We start from the raw sequence: 25,705 nt of genomic DNA on the forward strand, positions 1-25,705 counted from the left end.
TCTTGGATGTTGGCGGTGGAGAGGGCCACAGATCTCTGGGGCCGCGCCCACCGCCTGCAGCTCCTGCGCGCCCTATTATTGTACAGTTACTTAACTACAGAGACAGAGACACTATATTGCGCTTATCTAGGGAGCGCAGGCCAGTGCAGAGCTGAATTTTTCCCCTGATTACACTCCTGGGTTGCAGGCTGCCCGTAGGGCCTTCCTGCACTTAAACACGTTTTAAGTCAGACAGACTCAAAATACCTCCTTATCTACCCGGCTAAGCTGCTTGTTCAACATAAGGGCAAGTTGCACTTTTTTACGGACCCGAAATTGGCAGCGAAGTATGCTAAATCTGTCCCCAGCAGGAAGTAGCTGGACGACCTGTGTTCCGCTGATGATGATGGAGGCTCTATGAGTGCTAATGACTAGCTGGCCCCTTCAGACAGGTCTTATGGGACTCTGATCGGGAACACAGTCTGAGCCTTAGTGACTGATTTGTCTGTGGGGTGGGCTGCTTGCACTGTTTCCTTTTACTGTTGGTCCCTCAGCCCTCTGTCCTGTTTGGGATTGATGTTTGATTGGCCTCGTTGATGCCCCGTCAGATGAGTCCACCTCAAATGTTCTTCAACAAGTTGTGTGTCTTGGATTTGGGGATGGGTGGGTTTTTCAGTATTGACCCGGTTTGGGGGTGGCATGGTTCTGTGTTTGGGTTGCACTCTCTTTTCTCTTTCCTTTGCTCCTGTCCTCTTCTTTGCAGCCCTTGGATGCTCTTGCTGTGATATAAGGGGGAGCTGCATAGTTGATGGGACGCTGCTATGGTGCCAGATAGAGTGATGCAGTTGCGCTACCTTACTTGGAATGTCCGCGGGTTGAATGATGGGCGTAAGATGCAGTTAATATCTGCATATGTTCAGCGTCATGCGGTGGATGTTTGCATGCTGCACGAAACTCATCTGGTGAATGCCACGAAGCATCGGCTGAAGGCTGGTTGGATTGCGGAATGGCATGCTGCGATGTACTCGCGGTATGCGTGTGGTGTGGTGATTTTGATCTGGAGGGGGTACAGTGGTGCTCTGAGAAGGTGAAGATCCAAATGGTCGCTATGTCATGCTGCGTGGAACATTTGAGGAAAGGCCTTGCAGACTGGTATCGCTCTATGGCCCAAATTCTGATGATCCTGAATTTTTTACTGAAGTGGCGAGGTTAATTGATTCACTGGGCCCTGGGTCCCTGCTGTGGGGGGGCGATTTGAACGTGGTGCTGGATTATGAGGCGGATCGCGAGAGCCTGGCCCACCGGCAGCATGTGGCGGCTGCCTGTGCACTGTCCCGGGTCATGCTAGATGGGGCCCTGGTGGATTTATGGAGAGACAAACATGGTACTGTTTGCTTGAGTTAACTATGTGCATGGTAGTTGGTCGGGATTAGACCGCTGGATTGGCACTAGGGATGTGACGCTTTGGGTGCGCTCTGTTGCGCATCTGGGTTGCACTCTGTCAGATCACTCTCCAGTTATGCTGGAACTGGCTGTTCCGGATGGCCCGGGTTGCGCCTTTATGGTGAGGCTGCCTTTTTGTCACCAAAATGTGAGGAAAAAGTGTTTCTTTTGCCAAACGTTGAGTTTTGCAAAAGATTATGGGTAACAGATTTCAATGTAAAAATGTGCTGTGTCCATGTTACGTTTCCTGTCATGAGTGTTAGGCCTACCCACAAAAGTGAGGTACCGTTTTTATTGGGAGACTTGAGGGAACACAGAATAGGAAAACAAGTGTTATTGCCCCTTGTCTTTCTCTACATTTTTTCCTTCCAAATGGAAGACAGTGTGTAAAAAAAAGATGCCTATTTGAGAAATGCCCTGTAATTCACATGGTTGTATGGGGACCCTGAAATTCAGAGATGTGCAAGTAACCACTGCTTCTCAATACCTTATTTTGTGCCCATTTTGTAAATTAAAAGGTTTCCTTTATGCCTATTTTTCACTCTTTATATTTCACCAAATGAATTAATGTATTCCCGGTATACAATGAAAACCCATTGCAAGGTGCTGCTTTTTTATTGGATATGGGTACCTAGGGTTCTTGATGAACCTACAAGCCCTATCCCCGCAACCAGAAGAGTCCAGCACACATAATGGTATATTGCTTTTAAAAATCTGCCATAGCTAGGAAAAGTTATAGAAGAAAATGTGGACAGAAATTGCTCTTTGTTTCACCTCAATTTAATTTTTTTTAGTTTTAGCTGTTCATTTCTGTAGGAAAACCTTGAAGGATCTACACAAATTACCCCTTGCTGAATTCAGAATTGTATCTACTTTTCATAAGTGTTTAGCTGTCTGGGATCCAACATTGGTTTCATACCTATTTCTGGCAGTAACTGGACGGAGGCTGAAAGCACAAAAAAAGTGAAAACGGGGTATGTCCCAGTAAAATGCCAAAATTGTGTTGAAGAATGTGGTTTTCTAATTCAAGTCCACCTGTTTCTGAAATTTGGGAAGATGGTGATTTTAGCACTGCAAACCCTTTGGTGATGCCATTTTCAGGGAAAAAAACACAAGCTTTCTTCTGCAGCCCTTTTTTCCCATTTTCTTAAAACAAAATTTTAGCTGTATTTTGGCTAATTTCTTGGTCTCCTTCAAGGGAACCCACAAACTCTGGGTACCTCTAGAATTCCTAGGATGTTGGGAAAAAAGGACGCAAATTTGGTGTGGGTAGCTTACGTGGACAAAACGTTATGAAGGCCTAAGCGCAAACTGCCCCAAATAGCCAACAAAAAGGCATGGGACAGGAGGGGAAAAAGGCCTGGCAGTGAAGGGGTTAAAATTACATCAGAACAACAAAAATACAATGTAGGGAACCCGAGAAATGAATTTTTAAAAATTAAATGTAAAAATGTGCTTCCTAGCACAAATATGTGAAAAGCTTCAAACGCAGTTATCTGGTCGCACCTGACCAGGGTATGGTAAAAGTTTAAGGTCGACTGCGATGGAGCACAGGTCAGCTACATTGAGTGGTAAACCTTGGTCAAAATTTTAACTTTCAACTTAGTCACTTTTTCTCTTGAGGTCGAATGAGTCTCCTCAGCAGGCCAGCTAGTTGTTTGACAATGGCAACATGCTTCAGCACTAGGCCTCGTTGAAATCCTGGAGGTTTGGATTCTCATTGTTGATGGAGAAGAGCTCCGGAGCTTCAGCAGGGACAACGGGAATTTGAAGCCAGGTCAGGGTTCGAATTTGCCGGCTTCACTTTTGAAGACAGGTCAGTCAAGTTATTGAGTGTTTTACCAAGATTTCTCTAAATGGTTCCAAACTCTCTGGAGCTTCCCCCAGAAGGTCCTTTTGGTTCCTTGAAGGGTCCACAGCACAAGCCACGGGTTCAGAAGCCCTGATTTTCTCCTTATAAAGTTCAGACTACAATACCCCAATGCACCTTAACAGACAAGTTGAGCTGATCAGCGGGGCTTGTTCTTGGAGGAGTTGATGGAGGTGACTCTTGGCAGTTCTTTTCTACCTGTTGCTTTCAGGGAGTCCATTCTTTAATCCTTTTGAAGCCAGACAAAGTCCTCTTTTCTGAAGCCCAAAGTGTGCAGCAGTTTTAGTCCTTCTAAGTGTCGTCCTCTTGGGGTGCAGACCAGGGGTTCAGTAAAGCACGCTTTCTTCTCTTCATATTTCCAGGCAGGGATCTGAGTTGCTGGGCAGCTCTCCCATATTTATCCAGGTTTCTGTGCTGACAAGCAGTGGGGCAACAGTGATCAGTGGGGTACAGGGCGCACCGCTCTATGATGACAACTTCCTTAGAAGTATGGCATATTTTTGTCCCAGAAAGTGCTGTTTCACAAAAATCCAAAACAGAGAAAATCTATCCTAATCTGTTTAGAGAGGCTCCCATCTAGCTGAGGGTAGATGAAGTGGGGATAGAACAGGGTCCTGCACTATCTGTCTTTCTCCTTTTGAAGACCAGTTTGGCTACCCAGCTACTTTCCTGTCTTGAAATCTGCAGCAGCAGATCTCCTCCAACCAGATGGTCCCATTGTCTTAGCCCAGACTACTTCACACCTCATCAAAGCAGCTTGGCTCAGCCAGTCAAAGACTGACCAATCAGTTCAGGCTGCTACATGGCTGACAATAGGTAAATGAAGGAAAGTAGTTCTAAAACTGCTTTCCTGCAATAGTTATAATAACTCTAACCTTGACAAGTTGTTGGATTTATTGTAACTGTTATTGTGACACTTTGAATGACCACTCTAGGTCACTCCTGTCAAAAGTTAGACTTTATTAAAGTTTAATAACACCCTCCCACTTTAGCCGATAGAGCTTGCAGTGCTACAATGGGGAAAAATGAATGTGTTTTTTTTTCCCCTCATCAGGGCATGTAAAAGATCTTTTATGATGTACCTGCTTATTATTACATTTCGCCCCACCCCTGGGACACCTCGGGAAGACCTTAGGGGTGACATATGTAAAATAATGTAGTTCAAAGACTTTAATTACAAAGTCAAATTTGGACATAGTTTTATTTTTAAAGTAGCCTGCAAGGCAAGGCTGGCTTCAGGCAACACGGCAGTGCACACTTAACTGAATTAAATCTACTAGGCCTCTAAACCTACATTCTCTACCATAAACTTGGGACTTACAAGTAGGTTGTCAGAGTCAATTGTAATTACCCCTAATTGCCATGTACCTTTTAAACAGAGCACTGGCACTGGACCTGGTTAGCTGAGCCCAGGGAACAATCAGAGTCAGTAACCACCAGTATCAGTCAACAAATGGGGGTGATCAGGGCTAAAAGGATGGCTTTATCTCATGCCACCCCAGGCGAAAGGTGATGGGTAACTAACCTACACCCTGGTAGTCCTCATTAGCTAAGTGGAAAAACCTGGAAAGTCCATCTGCTTTGGCATGGGAACTCCCAGGTCTGTATTCTACTGTAAAGTCCACCCCTATAGGTAATTGGACCACCTCAATAGCTTTGGATTCTCCCCTTCATCTGCATGGACCATCTGAGAGGTCTGTAGTCAGTTTGAACACAAAATGAGTACTAAACAAGTATGGTCTCAACTTCTTCAGGGACCAGATCACAGCAAAGGCTTCCCTCTCAATGGCACTCCATCTCTGTTCTCTAGGGAGTAGTTAGGTGTTAATGAAGGCAACTGGCTGATCCTGGCCCTCAGCATTTACTTGCTCCAATACTGCCCAAATCCCTTATTCTGAAACATCTGTTTGCACAATAAATTGTATTCAGGGGCCTTTAGCACAGGTGCCTAACACATAGCCTTCTCCAGAGTGTCAAAGGCTTTCTGATACTCTGGGATCCAAATGACTTTTTGGGCTGTATTATGGAAGTGACTTCTGTTAGGGGAACCACAATGGTCCCATAATTCTTGACAAATCTTCTGTAATACCCTTAAGGCTAAGAAAGGCCCTGACCTGACTCTGGGTTTTAAGAGGCTCCCAATCCATAATGGTCTGGATTTTGGGCAGGAGAGGCTGTACATAGCATCCGTCGACAAGTTGGCCCATGTACACCACTGAATTCTGCCCTATCTGGCATGTGCTTGCCTTGATAAGGAGGCCTGTTTGTTGCCTGATCTGAAGCTCTTCCCTCAGGTGGACCAGGTAATCCTGCCAGGTGGAACTGAATGTAGCTATATTATCAAGATTAGCTGCACTAAAGGATTGCAACCCAGACAGGACTCTGTTCACCGAGCCTTGGAAGGTGGCAGGGGTATTCTTCAACCCAAAATGTATCACCTTGAATTGAATATGGCCTTCTGGAGTGGAAAATCCTGAACTCTCCTTTGCTTCTGGACTTAAGATGATCTGCTAGTACCCCGAGGTCAGGTCAAATGTGCTAAGGTACTTGGCAGCCCCTAAACTATCAATGAGCTTATCATCTCTAGGCATGGGGTGAGCGTCTGTCTTGGTCCTGCATTCAAACCTCTATAGTACACTGTAGTGGGTTCCTTTTTTACCATAAAGATGGATGACGCTTTTAAACAGAAAATGTGTTTGTTTTATTTAAGTATGTCTTCTTATTTTTGATGTTTACTTTTTCTATGTTTTTAGTCTCTGCTCTTCTTGAGTCTTTCTTTGTCTTTTCGGAGTCTCTTCCTTAGTTCTTTGCTTTTTCTTATTTTTCAGGTATGGTTTTGGTTTCCCCGAGCAGTGTGGCGCTGACGGCGATTTCCCCGGAAAGAAGACAAGGAGGAGAAAATAAAAGTAAGGGTCTTATCCTCAGACCTTCTTATTTTTGGGACTGGGGGTGGGGGACAAAATTTATGGAATCGTGCAAGCCGGTGCATAGGGTGGGTTAACGTCATGGAAAATGATGTTAGCCGGGTGGGGGTGGCGGTATGGGAGAGTGGTGTTTTGCACCAAAAAAATTACGTTAGGCTGGCTAGAGTGAAAGAAGATGACTCTAACCAGCCTAGCGTCATTTCTTGACGCAAAACTATCCATATCACATGACTCCTGTCTTATAAAAGGCAGGAGTCATGCCCACCACCCCAATGGCCAGCACAGGGGACAAGGGTCCTCTGGGCATGGCCATTGCACCCAGTGTCATGTAGGGGGGGCCATTTCAGGACCCCCATTGGCACTTTAATTTTTAAAAAAAAATACTTACCTCTAATACCTATCCTTACCTGGGATGGGGTCCCCCATCCTGTTGTGTCCCTCTGCTGTGGTGGGGGTGTTCCTGGGGTTTGGGGAGTGCACCTGTGAGCTCTTTCCATGGTGTTAGACCATGAAAATGGGTCCACAGGTCCCCTAATGCCTTCCCTGTCTCAGGCGTTAAATAATTGCACTAAGCAGGCTTAGCACCATTATTTAGGCCTGCCTCCCTCCCGTGCACCATTTTTGCGTGGGAGGATAAATAAGGCGCTAGGGCCTTAGAGACATTTTTTGAACGGGAACACCTTCCTTGCATCTCATTGACGCAAGGTTGGATCAGGCATCCAAAAAATGACTTCAACTCTAATATTATACTATATTAGACTAGACTAGCGCCAAAATATAAATATGGAGTTAGGTTTGTGCTGGATTAGCGTGAAAAAAGTGATTCTAATTCAGCGCAAACAGAGTATAAATCTGGGCCTTGGTTTGATTCCAATTTTGGCGGACACCTGGTTTGACTCCAGAACGGACAAGCACTCTGCATATTTAATAGCAGTCTTGTATTCCTCTGACTGCACGGAGGTATTGATTGAAGTTGCAAGTAATCCTTAATTATCCATGAGGAGTATGCAATGACTTTTAGGAGGTTGTTTCATGTACCCTTTAAATCTGCTGTCCTGATGATGACTCTGTTCCGATTAACTTGACAATTGGAGTTGAAACCTCAACATGAAATCTTGAATGTGGACTGTTTTTTTTTAATTTGACTGTGAATTGTGATACTTGAGGTGCGAGTATCTCTATAAACATCATACTATTCCTCATAGTCACCTGTATATATAAATGTATATAGCACCAGTGCACCTTTTACTCACCTTGTCACTTTGCACTGTGCCGTCACCTTATAGGAGCAACCACTTTGCATTATTTTAAATTGATCCGTTGAAAGTATAATAAAATACATTGAATGTATCAGTAATCATTGAAAGAAGGCTTCCTAAAAAAACTATTGCTCTGTTTCTATGTTTAACTTCCCCAATTGCAACTGAAATTCTCTTTCCTCCCTCCTTTCCTCTGCAGTCAGGTCACAGTCAGAGACACTGCTCCCTGGTTTGGCAGGGGGCACAATTACAGTGGTAACATCCTCCACTGATGGCAAAAAATCCTCAGAGGGGCCATCTGTCAGGGAGTCTGGATCCTCGGGGTTTGCGCCTGTTCCCATTATGTGCTCCTCTTGGCAGCTCCAAACTCCACTAGCCATTATAGCACAGAGTTAAAGAATGGCCAAGTGTGGGATGGGGTTTTAGGTTGGGAACAGCGGGGAAGGAGACCTGTGTAAAAGTTAAGAACACAATAGCCAGATTATTCACATTGACTTTCATAAGCTTTGTTCATTATATCTATATACTGATAACATGAATGATCAAGAGCTTTCCTAAATCATGACCTTATTAGCTCTGAGTACCTGGAAAATAAATAAGGATTATGCAAGCTTTCATATGAGAGTTTTGTAGAATACAATCTTATGCTCTGAACCTTGAACTGACTCAAGTTATTTCTCTGAATAGAAACTACTTAATAACAGTAATCAATAAACACGTTAGTTTTCAGGAATAAACTGCATTAGACTCATGAATGATACTGCAAGAACACACTATAACAGTAATCAATGAACACATTGGTTTTCAGGAATAAACTGTGATAAGCTCATGAATGAACACATTGGTTTTCAGGAATAGACTGAGATAAGCTCATGAATGATACTGCAAGGACACACTCTGTCTAGACTTTCAAGATTCAATTGCTTAGGAATTATTATACACTTTGAATATCAAACTGTGTACCAAGATTTCAATGTCTAGAAATGATTGAGCAATCTGACGATCTGAAACACAAGGGTTTAATGCCAAGAATGACTCACGCACTCTGCCATTGATTCAACCATCAGGATTTAAATGTCAAAATACGATCGTGCTCTCTGCCGATCTGAGTTGCAAGTTTTAATTGCCAAGAATGAATCGCGAACACTAATGCCGATTCGACCATCAAGGTTCAAATGTCAAAACATGATCGCACACACTGCCGATCTGAACTACATTAGTTAAATGCCAAGAATGAATCGTGCACACTGCTGTCGATTCAACTATCAAGGTTTAAATGCCAGGATATGATCGCGCACACTGCCGATCCGAACTACAAGAGTTAAATGCCAAGAATGAATCGTGCACACTGCTGCCGATTCAACTATCAAGGTTTAAATGCCAAGATACGATCGCGCACACTGCCGCCCCCGAACTGTAAGAGTTATAGGCCAAGAATGAATTGTACACTCTGCTGCCGATTTAACCATCAAGGTTTAAATGCCAAGATACGATCACGCACACTGCCGATCCGAACTGTAAGAATTAAGGCAGTCATTCTGACAGCGGCGGGCGGCAGTTGCCGCCCGCCATGCGGTTACCGCCGAATGACCGCCCCGCGGTCAAAAGACCGCGGCGGCCATTCCAACTTTCCCGCTGGGCCGGCGGGCGACCGCCAAAAGGCCGCCCGCCGGCCCAGCGGGAAAGCCCCTGCAACGAGGAAGCCGGCTCCGAATGGAGCCGGCGGAGTTGCAGGGGTGCGACGGGTGCAGTGGCACCCGTCGCGATTTTCACTGTCTGCTAAGCAGACAGTGAAAATCTGTGCGGGGCCCTGTGAGGGGCCCCACGACACCACGTTCCCGCCATCCTGGTTCTGGCAGTGACAACCGCCAGAAACAGGCTGGCGGGAAGGGGGTCGGAATCCCCGTGGCGGTGCTGCAAGCAGCGCCGCCATGGAGGATTCCCTGGGCCAGGGGAAAACCGGTGGGAAACCGCCGGTTCCCCTTTTCTGACCACGGCTTTACCGCCGCGGTCAGAATAGCCCAGGAAGCATCGCCAGCCTGTTGGCGGTGCTTCCGCTGCCCTCCGCCCTGGCGGTCATGGACCGCCAGGGTCGGAATGAACCCCTAAATGCCAAGAATGAATTGTGCACTCTGTTGCGGATTCAACCATCAAGGTTTAAATACCAAGCTACAATCGCGCACACTGACGATCCGAACTGCAAGAGTTAAATGCCAAGAAAACCATCGCACACGCGATTTAACCTAAAGGCCCAAAACTCGAGTATTTCTGAAAACGGAGTAGGGGGCCTAACCCGACCTCCGCCTTACTGCCCTGCTTGAAGATCACCAAGGAAATGAAGACAGGGCCTGGAAATCCTAGGTAGGCTTCAGGAAAATGCTGCTGCTCTGCACCGGGACCTCTGAATAGTGAGCACGTGGAGCTGGGCTGGCTCCCTTAAATAGAGCCAGGCCCCACCCATGTGCCACACCCAGCCAGTCTGCAGGAAACATTTCTAGAAAGGCTTAGAATAGGGACCACACCCTGTAATCCTGCAGCAAAGTCTTGAAAATGAGCAATACATTGCAAACAGCATTAATGACGTTTCAATATGAATCTCTGCAATGCAAAAGGTTAACATACTGCATTAACACATAATGCATGAATTATTACATTACAGAAGGATTGGCTTTTTGCATTAAGTAGCCCGTAGAGCGTGCACTGTCCTGATTTTGACACCATCCTCTGGACCCTCTTCCTCAATCTCCTCCTCTAATTGGGCTTCTGCCCAGGCCCTCAGTGCTATTTGAAATTCCTCCTATCTGGAGGCACCATGGGGACCACTTGTGTTTTAAATTTATTATATACCCAGGTCTGAGGGTCATGGGTTACCCCACTTTCTAAAGATGGAGTACATAATCAAGCAAATTTGACTCTTTGAGCGAGTTCTCCCATGACTCTCTCACCACATACCATGGCCCTCTTAGGGGGTGCCCTAACAGCAACTCAAAGGGGCTGAAGCTAGCCCCCTTTTGTTGCTCCTCCCTGTATGCAAACAGCAGGCATTGCAGGAGGACATCCCATCTCCTCCTGAGTGTGTCAGACAAACCCATATTCATGCCCCTGGGGACATGGTCTGGGGATGATATGTGGTGATGAACCTATAAGTAACACCACATTTATCCCAAATCACCTTCAGTGTGTCCCTTTCGGAGACCACCTTCTGGGAATGATATGTGGTGATGAACTTATAAGTAACACCACATTTATCCCAGATCACCTTCAGTGTGTCCCTTTCTGAGACCACCTTCTTTGGGAAACCCACTCTAGTGAACACACCAAGTATGACCCTAGCCACTGTCAGAGGAGTGACTGTCCTGAGGGGTACTGCCTCTGGATATCTATTGGCATGGTCCACTACCACCAAGATATATCTGTTGTCTAGGCAGTAGGTGGGTCTAGGGTACCAATTATATCAATACCTACCCCCTCAAAGGGAGTCCCAATCACTGGCAGTGGTAGCAAGGGAGCCTTAGGCCTGCCCCCTGTCTTGCCACTGCCTGACAGGTGACACAGAAGTTACAGAACTCCTTCAATTTGGCAGACATGTTGGGCCAATAGAACTGGTTGACCTGCCTATTCCAGGTCTTGGTCTGCCCCAAACGTTCCGCCAAGGGGATGTCATGGCTCCAATTTAGGAGGAATTCCCTATACTTCTTGGGGACCATCAGTCTCCTGGTCGCCCCTGATTTGGGGTCCCTGGTCTCAGTATAGAGGACTCCTTCCTCCCAGTGGATCCTGTGGACTATCAGACATCACACTGCTTTTACCTGGAAGCAGTCTGCCTCAGGCCCTCAAGAGTGGAACACTCTCTTTGTCCCTGACATAACTTTTCCCTGCTGGGACCACTGGCTCCTTGCAACTCTGCCAAGTCAGATAGATCTTGCAGGGGTGGAGTCCCTACCTCAGAGGCAGATCCTCCCCCTCAGGGTTGTATTCCTCCTGTACTTCTGGAGTTCTTTGGTCTGGCTCATAACCCTGTGCCCTTTCTCTTGCTTCTGCAGGCTTGGCCCATTGTTCCAGGGTCGAAGTGCCCAGCACTTCCTTGCTGTGCAGCCTGTGGTCTGGTTACAGTACATACACACTCAGGTAGGTCCAGCATGTGCATGGACCTTTCTTTCCACCTCTGACCATTCAGATGCTTCAAGATCATTTCCTAGTAGACATTCTACTAAGAAGGCAGGAGACATAACTACCCACTTAGGGCCTATCACACCTCACCATTCTAAGATCACCATTGCCATGGGATGGAGCTTTGCTGTGCTGTCTGCATAAGGCACCTTCTGGAAAACACTAGGTAGGATCTGCTCTGGAGAAACCAGTTTGTCCATGACCATAGTCAGACTGGCACATGTATCTCTCAGAGTCTAAAACCCAGTCTCATTGATTTTAGGGCTCTGCCTGAAGTTCTCCATTCTTGGACGTAAAACTGACAGGGCTGTAACTTCCATCCCACCCACAGACAGTAGAGTTACCTCTGTATATCCTGTCCTCAACTCTGGGGCAACTTCCACCTCCACTCCTACACTAGCAATCCCCTGGGACTGTCCACCAGTGGAGGGGCTTCTTAGAGCAGTCAAAACACTTCCCTGCCTTTGAAGGGTCAAAGTGCTTGCCTTGATACCCCTCCCATTGGAAGTGGAATGGCTCGGGCCCCCCTCCGTTTACAGGTTTTTGTGTGTCTTCTGGGGCCTCCTTTGATTTTTTTTAATCATCTTTTCCTTCAGCTTTCTCCTGATGGGGACTGTCCTTCCTTCTTCTGATCACCCCGCTGTTTGTTGGAAACCCTGGTTCTCAACCACTCATCAACTGTCTCCCCCGGGTCCCTGGGACTAGACATCTTAGAGACCACTAGATACTGGCATAACTTTTCTGAGGTACAATTACAAAAAAAGTGCTCCTTTGTTGTATAGCCCCTCATAAGTACTTACCTTGTTACCCTGTATCTAGTGCTTTAACTGAGGTGTCAACAAAGTCAACCCAGGACAGGGTACTGACAGGCTGGGTACCCCTGAATGTCATCCTATACTGCTCTGGGGTGAGACCAAAATTCCTGATAAGACATTATTAAATGTATGGTTAGGATTCTGCCTTATTTTCCTTTAGGGTCTAGGGATAGGCTACTGAGCCTGACAGATAATGGGATCAGTTCCAACAGAAGTTAACCCCAATACTGAGGGCTAATCCTTTGCATCCTGAGAGACTACTCAAAGGCCTTCAGCCACTTATCTGTGTCATCACCCTTCTGGTATTTAGAAAATCCCCTTAGGTAGTCTGGGACTAAACCTCTAATTTGCTGCCACCTTCTCTTGCCAACTTCTTTTTCTCCAGGGCCAATTTTGCTGTCTCTCAAGCTATGTAGGCTAACTGGGCCTCAAGCTCTCTTTCCCTGAACAACAGATCTACTCCTCCTGTGGGGGATCCTCTCCCTCACTAGCTCTAGGCAGGGCCCTTGTCACTGTGTTAATGGGTCCCCTTTCTCTCTCCTCATCTCTGAGGTCTAAGTTGTCTTCCTCCCGCTGGCAGTCAGAAGGGTAACCCCCCTCCTATCCCTGGAGCTTCTTCTGTGCCTACTTGCTGGGCCTCTGCCCAGGCTCTGAGGGACTTAACCAGTTCAGACCTTCTAAGGGTGGCAGCTGTTGGTAATCCCCTGTCCTTATAAAACTCCTTAAATGGAACTAGCCAGATCAAGGTCCATGCTATCCCTATGTTTTGGGTCACACAAAATACTTTGCAAAAATTGAGTCAGTAATTTAGAAAAATCAAAGAAATAAATGAATTGAAATTAGTCCAAATTGAAAATCAAAGAACAATTTTGCACTAGGACAATTTAGAGAAGTTTTAATTGCCTTCACTTAAATAGTGTATGGTGATCTTAAACACAAGTACTGGATCCCACCACTGTGCACCTAATATGGGCCTGTTAATGATTAAAATCCAGTGTAGAGAATCTGACATATGAATGTGTAAAAATTAAATGTAAAAATGGGCTTTCTATTGCCTAAAAGCAAAAAGTGACAACCACGGTCTTAGGGCCTTTGGACTTCCCAAAAGTCCCAAAAGTGAAGGTAAAGTGACAGATATACCACCAGCCGTATTACGAGTCCATTTTATCCTATGGAACTTGTAATACGGCTGGTGGTATATCCGTCACTTTACCTTCACTTTTGGGACGGATCAACACCTCCTCCAAAGTTGTAATAACCCCCTTAGTCTTTTTTCTGGAGCTTTTTCTTTTTCACTCTTCTTCAGGCCAGCTTTCAATGAGACATCAGCGGCTTGGCTCAGTGTGAGGCCCCGGTCAACTCCTGGAAGTCTCCTCGACCAGAAAAACCTCTGGAGCTTCAGTGGGACTAACCTGAAATTCGGGTCTGGTCATGGTTCAACATCGCCGGCTTTACTCTCGTCAACAAGTCAGTCACCATATGGAGTTTATTTTTTGCAAAATTGCTCCAAACTTGTCCAAACTTATGAATCTTCTTTCAGAAGTCCATTTTGGGGTCTGCAGTGTCCACAAACTTGATCCAACTTTTCCAGAAGCTCTGAGTTGCTCCTTGGGGGTTGGGACAACAATTCCTACAATTCAACTGGTAAAAGCCTTAAAAGTCCACTGGACACTGGTCAGCCGGGATCATCTTTTAGGACTTGATATAGGAGACTGTTGGTAGCTCCTTTTACCTGTTGCCTACAGGGAGTTCACTCGTGGATCTTTTAAAACAAGGCAAAGTCCCTTTGTGGTGAAGTCCACAGTGTACAACTGGTGCAGTCCTTGTGGGTGCAATTCTTCAGTGCAGAACAGGGGTTCAGCAAGGCAGCCCTTCTTCTGATTTTCTTCCAGCAGGGATCTGAGCTGCTGGTCAGCCCTTCCATATTTATGCAGGTTCCTCCAGGAAGCCTGCATAATATGGCAAACAGAAGGGCATCCCTGCCCAATGGATTGCAGGGTGCCCCCTTCTGTGATGACCACTTCCTGCGAAGTGTTGCATATTTCTATCCCAGAAAGCACTGTTTTTTTAAATGGGGAAATTCTCTACTGGAGGTGCAGGTCTGGCTAAGCCCACTCTCTGGTGTGGCTAACTTTCCTTAACACTCCCCTCTAGCATCTCTCCTAATCTAATTACTAGGGTTCCCATCTGTCTTTCCATCCTCTGAAGACAGTTTGGACACCCAGACCCAATCCTGCACTGCCATCTGCTGTTTCAGATCTCCACCCACCAGATGCTTCCTTTGTCTCCGCCCGGGCCACTTCACACCTTATCAAGGAAGCTTGGCTCAGTTTGCCAGAGGCTGACCAATCAGGAAAGGTTACTAGAGGGCTGATTTTAGATAACTCTTAGAAAGAGTTCTAAACCTATTTCCCTACAATGAATCTAACATTGGCAAGCGGTTGGATTTATTGTATTATTTGGTAGCTCGAATGGCATTTTTAGCTCATTCCTATCAAAAGTAATACTTTATTATAAAATTAAAGCCTTTCCATATTGGGCTATGGTGCTAATGCACCAAAATGAGGATACATTAAATTGGCAGTTTGTCCCTCAAAGGGCCTATAAAACAACTTTTATAATGTTCCTACTTATATTTACACAGCACTGCACCCTATATTTGGGGCACCTAGGGCAGACTTTAGGGGTGAAGTATATGTGAAATGAGGTCATATAAGACTTTGGAATTACTTTTGATTCCAAAGTCAAATTTGGGCTCTATTCTATGTTTAAAGGCAGCTAGCAAGGGGAACAGCCTTTAAAATGGCACCACCACAGCAGTGCATCCAAGGGTGCCCTAACTCCACTGGGGTCCCTAAACCCACATGCTCTACCCTATACCAAGGGCTTACAGGTAGTTTGTCAGAGCCAATTATATCTAAGCACACAAAGAGAGTCAGGGAGAGAAGGAGAACCACCCCATACTGTCTCCCTAAAACTAGAACCATAAACACAAAGAATATGGGTTTCACTTATAAGATGGAACCGCTGGCAAGGGATTAGCCTAGGGCTCCTCAGACTCACACTATGAGTTCTGTGTCGGGTGCTGTGGAGGATTATGTGGTGAGGGAAGTTTCCTTTATGGACTAGGTGGTCTCACACACTATATAGTGTCTTGCTTCATCATATGACCACCTAGCCCCACCCAGGTAGGACAGTGCCACCTGGGCAGACTCAACCTCACCGTTAAAAGAACAGGAGGGAGTACGGAAATTCAGTTTGTCTGGAAGTATATGGGATCCAGCTATGCTATGGAAAATGTAAAAACCCCTAGTCAGTCACCTGTGTAATAGTACACCTTTATTCCTGGTGACTGCTGGTGAGGTTAAGAACAGAGGATGGGACACCTATGTGAGAACAAAGACTCACTGGGTCACCTATCTCAAAATTACTGGCCAACATGTTTTTGCCCGCTACTAACAGCCAAAGGAGGTCTGGGGGCATTCTCCAGGGCCTAGGATCCCTCATTATCATGCATTACAAATGATGGACTACTCCGCTACGAGGAGTGCAGATATTTTAAAGATAAGGGGCCTACCTGTGGGGAGATGCTCTATGGAGGCCTAAAGGAAACAAAAAGGGAAATACTTTATACATATCCGTGACACACAACACTGCACAGCACACGAAGAAGTGACACAGCAAGCAAAAAGTCATGCAATGTAAATGTGAGTAACACGTGTCCAAGGGAAAAAAAATAGTTTTCTTACCATAAACCTGAAGGACTACTGGCCCCAGGTCAAAAGGAGGGGGTGTGTCCCCTTATAGTCACACACTAAAGTAGGAAAGTAAGGCAAAACAGAACAGGAAACAACCTGTAAGCATTATGGAGGCAGGGACTGATCCCCTAATTGGTAGCCATAGATGCCCTATGCTAGGAGGGCTGCGTGGGGGCTGAGGTATATTACATAGCTGATGCCCAAGAGGGTGATGAAAGAGCTGTAAACCAGTAAATTCAAGACTCAAGCACACATATTACAGAATTAATGCAAACATCATGAGGTCATAAATCATAAACATTCCCAGGCCAGCGACATCCAGCTATATAACCCAAATTACAAGCCAATTATATCTACACCTAATTAGCATATATCGTTTAAAGAGAGCACTGGCCCTGGGCATGGTTAGCAGAGCCCAGGGCACAGTCGGAGTCTGTAACCACCGATATCAGTCAAAAAATGGGGGTGAACAGGGCGAAAAGGATAACTTTCTTATGGCAAGGAAAGAAGAAACCATTGTTTCTCCATATGTTGGGATGAGTTAGGGGAGATCCAGTATGTGCTGGATTAACAAGAGAAGAAGGTCATAGAGTTCCAGGTCATGAAAGGCTTCAATTTCATCTTTTATATCAGGAAACGTTTAAAGTGGAAAGACAATACTCCACTATTGATAACACGGATAACACAGAAATAAAGAACAGTCTATGGAAATTTGGAGATGCAGGCATGAAAGTGAAGAGAACTTAGAGCAGGGGCTGAAGGACATAAAGGATGTTACTCTTGCCTCATTGGTATCCATAATATCTAGTCTAGTTTCCAATCAGATGGCTGCTGTTCGACTAGGGAATTGATACCATTATTGCTGCAGGTTGCACGAAAACACTGATGATGGTTGAACAGGCAACACCTTTGGGAGGACCCAAGAAACAGAACCTCCAAGTAAAACCTTGAGCTGAACATCCTGTTATGTAAAACTCACTCCAGTGTAGGACAATTTGGGATCATCTTCTTGGATATACAACTGAATCAAAGCCATTGAAGCAACTTAGGCCTTGATTTATACTTTTTTGTGACGCATTTGCATCATTTTTTATGCAAAAGCAGCCCAAACTTACAAAATACAATTGTATTTTGTAAGTTGACGCTGATTTTGCGTAAAAAAATGACGCAAATGCGGTGCAAAAAAAAGTATAAATCAGGGCCTTAGAGTGCTTATTAAACATCTCACTTGTTTGGTTTCAATTTCCAGTCATAAATGTGGTTCAAAGGTAAGTGATGTATAAGTCAAAAGATGCAGTGTTTTGCATTAAAGAAATGATAGTGTGGTCAGGATTGAGAAACATCTTGACACTATTTGCATTGGATAAGGACCATAGAGAAAGCTTTCAAAATACAAATACATCCTTACTATATTTCAAATAATCCATATATGACCAATTTTCATGATTGTCAAAGCCAGAAAACACCTGTCTCTACTATGTTAAATAATAAGTTAAATTACCCCACTAACTTTCTCTTTTCCAACATCTTGCAGCAGGTGTGTCCATCGGTATCTGAGGTCTCACCACCTGACAGACAGTGACCAGCTGCTTTCCCGCCTTTGTGGCCATTGGCCCCTCCGCCTGCTCCGTAAGATGCTGATAATGAAGTAATGTCACAAAAATAAATAAAACACAATAAACCTTTGTAGCATGTGCAATGTCCGTCTGCAAACGTCCTCTTCAGTAACTCTTTTTTATCAATGTAGATTTATCATCTGGATATAAAAATATAGTTTTTTGGGTTTGTGTTACTCTGTCGCTAATGTGTGCACATTCCTGTCTGTTTCATTTAATAATGCTTGCCTACCAAATTCATATTTGTAAAAGCAGACTGACTTACATGCACATTTGTGAAAAAGTAGGACTTCATGCTAATCAGCAACTGTGAACATGAACTGACTTGAATTTGAAGTGAAAACATATTTTTCATGTGTTCTTTGTTAAAAATGTGGCCTAGTCATTTTGGATCACATGCTTATTATTGTTTGTTTATGATAACTCATGAATATGCATTTAAAAACATACACTGTATCAAATGAGCTTTGCATGCTGTGTCACTTCTAATTGGGCCAATATAACCTCATCAAATTGTTTTTTTAAAATTTGTATTTATCATTTTCAATCTTAACATAGAACAAATACATTGCAGTGCAGTGCAATTTGCTAGAACAACATTGTATGTGATCAACAGTCCATCATTGCAAGATACTGTATATACAATGGTATTGATAACTATAAGCTTTGGTTGGGCAGTGGGCCATACAACGCCCAAAAGCGACAAGGCATAGATAATATGATGGATAAAGTGGGTATCAGCATGAGCTTGCACCAGTCAAAGTCTGCGAGGCTAGCGAGGAAGCAGCAATTGTATTTAAATTGTCCCTCAGTGGTTGCCAGATATCCCTAGGTCTATATAAAACTAGCTGGAGCAAGGCTACAGCTCGCTATTGGTGTCACAGTATGTGAGACTGGCCAACCAGGAGGCAGCGCTAGGCGCATTCTTAGATCCCCAACAGAGCGCTATCGCCCGCCTAGACAACAGAAGCGATATTGCAGTGAGGCGCCTAATTGACTTTGGCAGTGCACCAGTATATCCGATCAGGGCGGTAAGAGGATCAGGCCTGAGAGGCCATCCCACAATGACCGATAATCAATCAAGCACCTCGCACCAGAAGCGACTAATATTGGAGCAAGTGTCAACACCAGGACAGTGCGCCCTCTACGGGCAACATAATGCAAAATGACAAACCTTATGCATTGTAATAATTCATGCACTGTGTGCTGATATTGCATATTAACTTTTTGCATTGCAGGTATTTCTTTTGAACTGTCATTAATGCTGTGTGTAATGTACTGTTCATTTTCAAGCCTGTTCATTTTCAAGCCTTTCCTGCAACCTGGCTGGGTGTGGCATGTGGACGGGGCTTGGGTCTCTTTAAGGAACCCAGCCCAGCTCCACGTGCTCACTATTCAGAGGTCCTGGTGCAGAGCAGCAGCATTTTCCTGGGCTCCGGTTCCAGAGGCCTACTTGGACATTTCCTGGCCCTATCCTCATTATTTTGCTGATCTTCAAGCAGGGCGGTAAGGCGGAGTTCGAGGAAATTTCCTCGACTCCGTTTTCTAGAAACATTTGAGTTTTGGCTTTGTGATTTACAGTGTGTGCGATTTATTCTTGGCACTTAACCCTTGCAGTTCGGATCAGCGTGGTGCGCAATAATTTTGGGGCATTTAAATCTTGATGGTTGAATCGGCAACAGTGAGCGCGATTCATTCTTGGCACTTAAACCTTGCAGTTCGGATCGGCATGGTGCACGATCATTTTGGGGGATTTAACTCTTGATGTTTGAATCGGCAACAGTGAGCGCGATTCATTCTTGGCAATTAACCCTTGCAGAGTACGCGATCATTTCAAGGCATTTGAATCTTGATGGTTGAATCGGCAACAGTGTGCGCGATTCATTCTTGGCAATTAACCCTTGCAGTTCAGATCGGCAGAGTGCGTGATCATTTCAAGGCATTTGAATCTTGATGGTTGAATCGGCAACAGTGTGTGCAATTCATTCTTGGCAATTAACCCTTGCAGGTCAGATCGGCAGAGCGCGCAAACTTTCCAGGTATTTGAGTCTTGATGCGCAGTCTGGCAATAAGGTGCACAATAATTTCTGGGCAATTGAATCTTGAAACTTAGATCAAACAGAGTGTGATCTTTCTAGACAAAACAAGTTTAGTCAGTTTGCCTATTCTACAGTATAATTCATGAATCCTATAGCAGTTAATTCTTTGGGAACGAATGTACTCATTGACTCTTGTTGTTATGAAATTACTATTCTAAGGATTAACTTGAGAAAGTTCAATGTTCAGAGTATATGATTATAAAAAGGTCACGTTATTGAAAAGTTCTTGATCTCTCATGTTATTAGAGCATAAAGAGTTATATCAAAGTTCATGAAGATTAATGTGAATGACCTTGATATTGTGTTCTTAATTCTTGCTTCCACAGGTCTCCTTCTCCACTGTTCCCCATCCCCCACTTGGCGATTCTTTAACTCTGTGCTATAATGGCTAGTAGAGTTTGGAGCTGCCAGGAGGTGGACATATTGGGAACAGGCACAAACCCCGAGGATCCGGTCTCGCTGACAGCAAGTCCATGACATGTGTAAGAAATCTGCAGTTGGTGCTCGGCATTTGGGGCAGGCTGATGATCAAGCTGGGTCGATACGGTCCTTATCACCGGGGGTAATGTAGGCTCTTCTAAAGAATTTAAAGTAGATACGTTTGTGGCGCTGGTTGGGCAAAACAAATCAACTTTATGCACAGCATGCCTCCCAGACGTTTGGGGACAAGAGGCATCCCAGATCCCTCTCCTAGGATTCCCTTCACCCAGCATCTGGAACTGGAAAGGCCTTAAAACACATTGAATATAGTGTAGAAACCATCTAGCTCCTGAGTCCACAGAAGCCACCAAGGAGAGCGGAGTAAACTCAGCCGGAACTAGCGCATATGTGGGATAATGTGTGCACAGACAGTCTGCAGTCGGCATAGCATGAAATGATGCAATTGTGTTGCATCAGTAAAGCAGGCATCTGTAGTGCAGGAAAATATGTGTTAGTCCGGAAAGATGTCTCCAAAGGTATGAAGGTGAAAGGTTTGCAGTGTGCGCTGAACCAGCGCCTCCTGTGTAATGGGTATAAAAGGATTATTGATCAGTTTCAGTGCAGGGGAATACAGTGAATCACAGTGAAGTAGGCAAGCAAGTTTGCACCAAGTCCACCTGGTTGTAGCAAGGGTCTTGATATCTCTACAAAGCAATGGAACACCATTGAGCAGCAGGGTGTTCAGTGGAACAGGGGACAGCAGATCACACTCTGGGATGGAGTATGAAAGGCGAGCATCAGGGTGAAAACAATGATACTGGCATTGTGCCACCAAATAATAAAGTTGAAAGTGGGGAACCCCGAGGCCTCCACGTTCATAAGGAAGAGTGAGGACTTACTAACGAATTTGTGGGCGTCTATTCGCCCACACCAACTGAGTAACCAGGCCACGGAGTGTCGCAAAGAATGAATCATTATGCAGGATCGGAATGTTCTTGAAAAGATAGAAGAATTGCAGAAGAACCACTATTTTAATGAGTGCTATTCAGCCCTCCATAGATAGCAGCAGCTTCACCCACCTGTCCCCTTGGGCAGTAAATCTCTCAATTGCAGGCCCATAGTTTAATTATATCACCTGCTCCTTATCTCTATGGATGTGGATACCTAAGTACTTCGCAGCGTCAGAACACCAGCGCAGGGGAAACACTGCCACAGGTGAGCGAGTGATGCCAGTTAACAGGAAAAGCTCAGACATGTTCCAGTTTATTTGCCAAAACGATTTACTTCATCCAGTATTGGAGTAAGATTAATGTCTGGATAGCAAATGAAGAGTAATACATCATTGGTTTACAGCGACACCAGAAGAGGCCCGATAGTAAATTGCAGCCCTCTGTGTATGTGTCCTCACCTCAACTATTGCACTAGGGGATCCATTGCCAGAATGAAAAGCAGTTGGGACAATGGGCAGCCCTGCCATGTACCACGAGTGATAGGGAAAAAGGGGGAAAGGACACCATTGAGCCACATAGCCTCAGTGGGTTGAAAGTATAGCAAGGTAATCAACTTGGTATACCCGCTGGGAAACCCAAGCTTGCCAAGTACAATTGTAAAAAGGGCCATTCAAGGGAATTGAAAGCCTTTTTGGCATCCAACAGAGCAATCATCACCGGAACCTCTGGTGATTTTCTATTTAGACCAAAAAAACAGTGCAAAGATTGATGCAGGTGAAGCGGTGTGGCACAAAACCAGACAGAGCTGGGGAGGTGATCTCATCCAGTAAGAGGGAGAGGCGGGTGGCGACCATCTTGGCCAGAATTTTATTGTCAAAGTTTAATAGAGAAAGAGGTCGGTATGATCCGCAATGTAAGGGGTCCTTACCGGGCTTGGGTAAAAGTGTAATTATTGCCTCTTGCATGGTTTCAGGGTGAACCCCGGATTCCATCGCCTCAGCATAGACTGATATGTGGTGTGGACTAAGTATATCTTTGTATTTCTTATAAAATGCCCCAGTAAACCCACCCAGCCCTGGAGAGTGCATCCCCACAAGTGAGGTCAATAGCATGTACCACCTCCTCGACAGAAAAGGGCTCACTTAGGAATCGTTGCTGAGCAGTAGTCAACCAGATCATAGTGATTTCATCAAGATACTCCTGCAATGTGGGACCTGGCGGTGTGGGCTGCGCTGTATGCAGATTGGAATAGAATACGTAGAGTTCTGCCTGTTCCTAGGTGTATGGACTGCCATCGGGCCTTTTTATTTCTAATATATGGGACGCTGGGTAGTATGACCTGATTAGCCTGGCCAGCAACCTCCTGGGTCTGTCCCACTCACTATATGTATAGGCTGTAGCGTATCTGTACATGTATTGCGTCTCCCTGTCTGCCAGTTTATCAAACTCATGGAGCAGAAGCTTATGACTGTGCAGTTGAGGGGGAATCTCAGTGGGCTCTGTCTCACGGTCAATATCAGAGAGAAGTGCCTCCACCTCTGCCAGCTCTCAGTGTATATCTCTTTGGACACGGGTGGGTGGATATGCAAACACCTCTGGCATATGCCTTAAAGTCGTCCCATAGCACCACCCAAGTGCCCACAGAGCCCTCATTTAACTTGAAAAAATCAACGATTGCCTTCCTCAATGCTGCACAAAATGGAGCGTCCTGTAGTGCCATATCCAGAAACCTACAGAATTTCCTAGCACCGCTGGCTTTGGGACAGTAAATGTAATAAGTACCGGGGAGTGATTGGACAATGTACAGGGCAAATGTTTAACAGACCCAGTGTGCAATAGATTGAGAGAGCAACCAGTAGTCAATACGGGACAAGGTGCCGTAAGATGCTGAATGGAAGGTATAAACCAGGTTGCCACTGCCACGCAATGGCCATGGATCGTGAAAAGCTCGAGTGCTGTAAAGGTCTCCAAGTGCCCGAAGTGACTGGGGATTAGAGGTTGGGGCGTGGGAAGTGGTGTCAAGTGTGGGGTCCATTGCTATGTTAAAATCCCCACCCATCAGGACATGTTATACGTCAAAGCGAACAACGCGTGTGTAGAGATCTTGAAATAATTCTGGAGCGTCTGTGTTGGGTGCATAGACATTTACAAGCAAAATCTTACAGTTATCTAATAGCCCCACTACCATCACATATCTACCCTCACTAACCGACAACGTTGACAGCAGTACAGTTTTATGAACCATGATACACACCCCCGAGAGTAAGTGCTGTAACTAACAAAATAGCGGTGTGGGCCCCACGTGGATGCGAAGGAGGGCACAGTGCCATTGGGGAGATGGGTCTCCTGTAAGAAAGCAATCTGCACTGCATGTCTGCAAAGGTATTGCAGCACCAATTTGCCCTAGCCGGGGTTATTAAGGCCACGGATGTTCCAGGACATGAGTCGGACGTCTAATGAATTTCTCACCACTGAGGTGTCAGCCCTTACGTGTTGGATAGGCGTGGTCATACACAAAGCGGTTAGGAGTAGCATTACACTGCACTGTATAACAAAAAAGCATAACAACACCCATCTCATAGAGGTAAAACGCCCCTCCAACACCCGGCCTAAAAATGCCAAGTGAAACCCACAAAGCCCGAACCAAAAACCATTACAACAAAGAGCAGATATTGTGGTATAGAACCATGGGAGCATGACAACACAGACACAGAGAACTCCAAGTTCAGTAGCAAGAATGTCAAAGTGGAATAGGAATGGACAGTCTATTTATGAAATCTGTGGTGAGGCTACAGAGCGGAAATGTGGCATTGGTCAAAAGTAACCTCAGGAGATTTACTGTTAAGGACACAAGATAGAGACCTTGGATCAACCAGCACAATCTAGTAAGGGGGAAACAGTTCCATGCTTGAGGCAGGACTAGCATCTGGGTTGTTGCAGTCAGGGGAGACCCACGAGGGGAACCACCGAGCCCAGGGTGTTGCTTGCAAAAAGCCATGGCATCAATAGGGCTGTCGGAAAATCTTTGTTTACCGTTCACTTCAACACTCAACATAGCAGTGTAGAGCATGCCATATCGTACACCAACAGAGGGGAGCACTACCTTAACCTCAGAAAATTTCTGCCTAGTCTCCTGCACTGTGGCCGTGAAGTCAGGAAAGAGGGAGACCACTGCACCCTGGTATTGCAACGGGACCCTCTCTCTGGCCAAGTGGAGGGCAGTGTTGTGGTCCCTATAATTCAGGAGGCGAGCGACAATCAGGCGGGAGGCTCCCTGTGGGGGGGGCTGAGGGCCTAAGGTGCGGTGTGCCCTTTCCACCACAAAGATGGATGTCCAGCTGGCCAGTGTTGGTGGATTCCACAATTCCAGCTATGAGCAAGTTATTACGGCACCCTGTGACTCCAAATCCTTGTTTTTAAGTTTTCAACCTCCCCTACACTTTCTCAAGGCACTTTTTCAACGTTGCTGTGTCATCCTCAAGAGCAGAAATGTGACCTTCCACACCCTCCAGGCGTGACTGCTGTTTATCCAACCTGCTTCCCATATCATCTAATCAGGAGGTGAGTAGATCAAACCTGGTGTCAATGGTGAGGAACCCAGCCCGCAGCTCCAGCAGAATATCCTCTGCTCCAATTGCCAGGTCTTGCACCAGAACACTGCTCCGTCATCCCCCACTGGGGCGGTAGCCACGTCTACCTACTGTCTCTTTTTGAAGGGGAGCTTACGCTGTTTAGGGTCATCACGGCCCAGAGCCTCACGGGGCCTCAACACAGTCTCACCAGACAGCCCACAGTGGCTCCAAGCTCCAGCAGGTCACTCACTCCCATGGCAGAGGGACGGGGAAGCCGGGGAAGATAACTGTCACTCAGGCTGCCAAGCCACAGACCACGGCTGGCCAGCTGGTCAGGCACAAACACCCCCCGCTCAAATGGGGTTCATCTCAAAAGCAAAATGTGTTTGGTGCGCATAATGGGGACAGATCAGACCTGAATCATGAATGTCCAAATGAGAAATGCAGCATCGGAACTGGTTCTTGAGCTGGCCAAAGCCACAGCATGCGCACCGCCACCTAAGCAGTTCAGCAGCATGGTAGGAGGCGACAGCAACCACTCTTGATGCCACTATATGCCCTTGCGATAGCAACCAGGCCAGGGCCCCACAGCAGCGGAGGGCACCACCGGTCGCCTCCCACAAGCACCACAACACCAGAAGCGACAATCACTCCAGGCCGCGCCATCCAACAGCCACAAATGCACAGGCCCGGGGGGCTCACAGTGCTCTCCCTGGTCACAGTCAGGTCCTGGAGGGTGGGGAAGAGAGTGACCAGCGACAATCGCCTAAGGGGACACTTTTCCTCCTGCAGGCCCCGCGGCTCAGGCTCACCTGAGGCCCCTGTCAGCT

At 45.9% G+C, this 25,705-nt stretch overlaps 1 long non-coding RNA gene across 1 annotated transcript in view; it reads left to right on the forward strand.

Annotated features, from left to right (window-relative positions):
• LOC138286767 (uncharacterized) overlaps window positions 1-6,198 on the forward strand; it is a 221,018-nt gene extending 214,820 nt beyond the window's left edge. Inside the window, exon 3 of the long non-coding RNA XR_011202056.1 lies at window positions 6,121-6,198. This is a non-coding gene — a long non-coding RNA (uncharacterized lncRNA). The remainder of the gene's footprint in view (window positions 1-6,120) is intronic.
• The last annotated feature ends 19,507 nt before the right edge of the window (window positions 6,199-25,705 follow it).

The sequence above is a fragment of the Pleurodeles waltl genome, chromosome 3_2 (assembly GCF_031143425.1).
Source record: "Pleurodeles waltl isolate 20211129_DDA chromosome 3_2, aPleWal1.hap1.20221129, whole genome shotgun sequence".
NCBI classification, from domain to species: Eukaryota; Metazoa; Chordata; class Amphibia; order Caudata; family Salamandridae; genus Pleurodeles; species Pleurodeles waltl.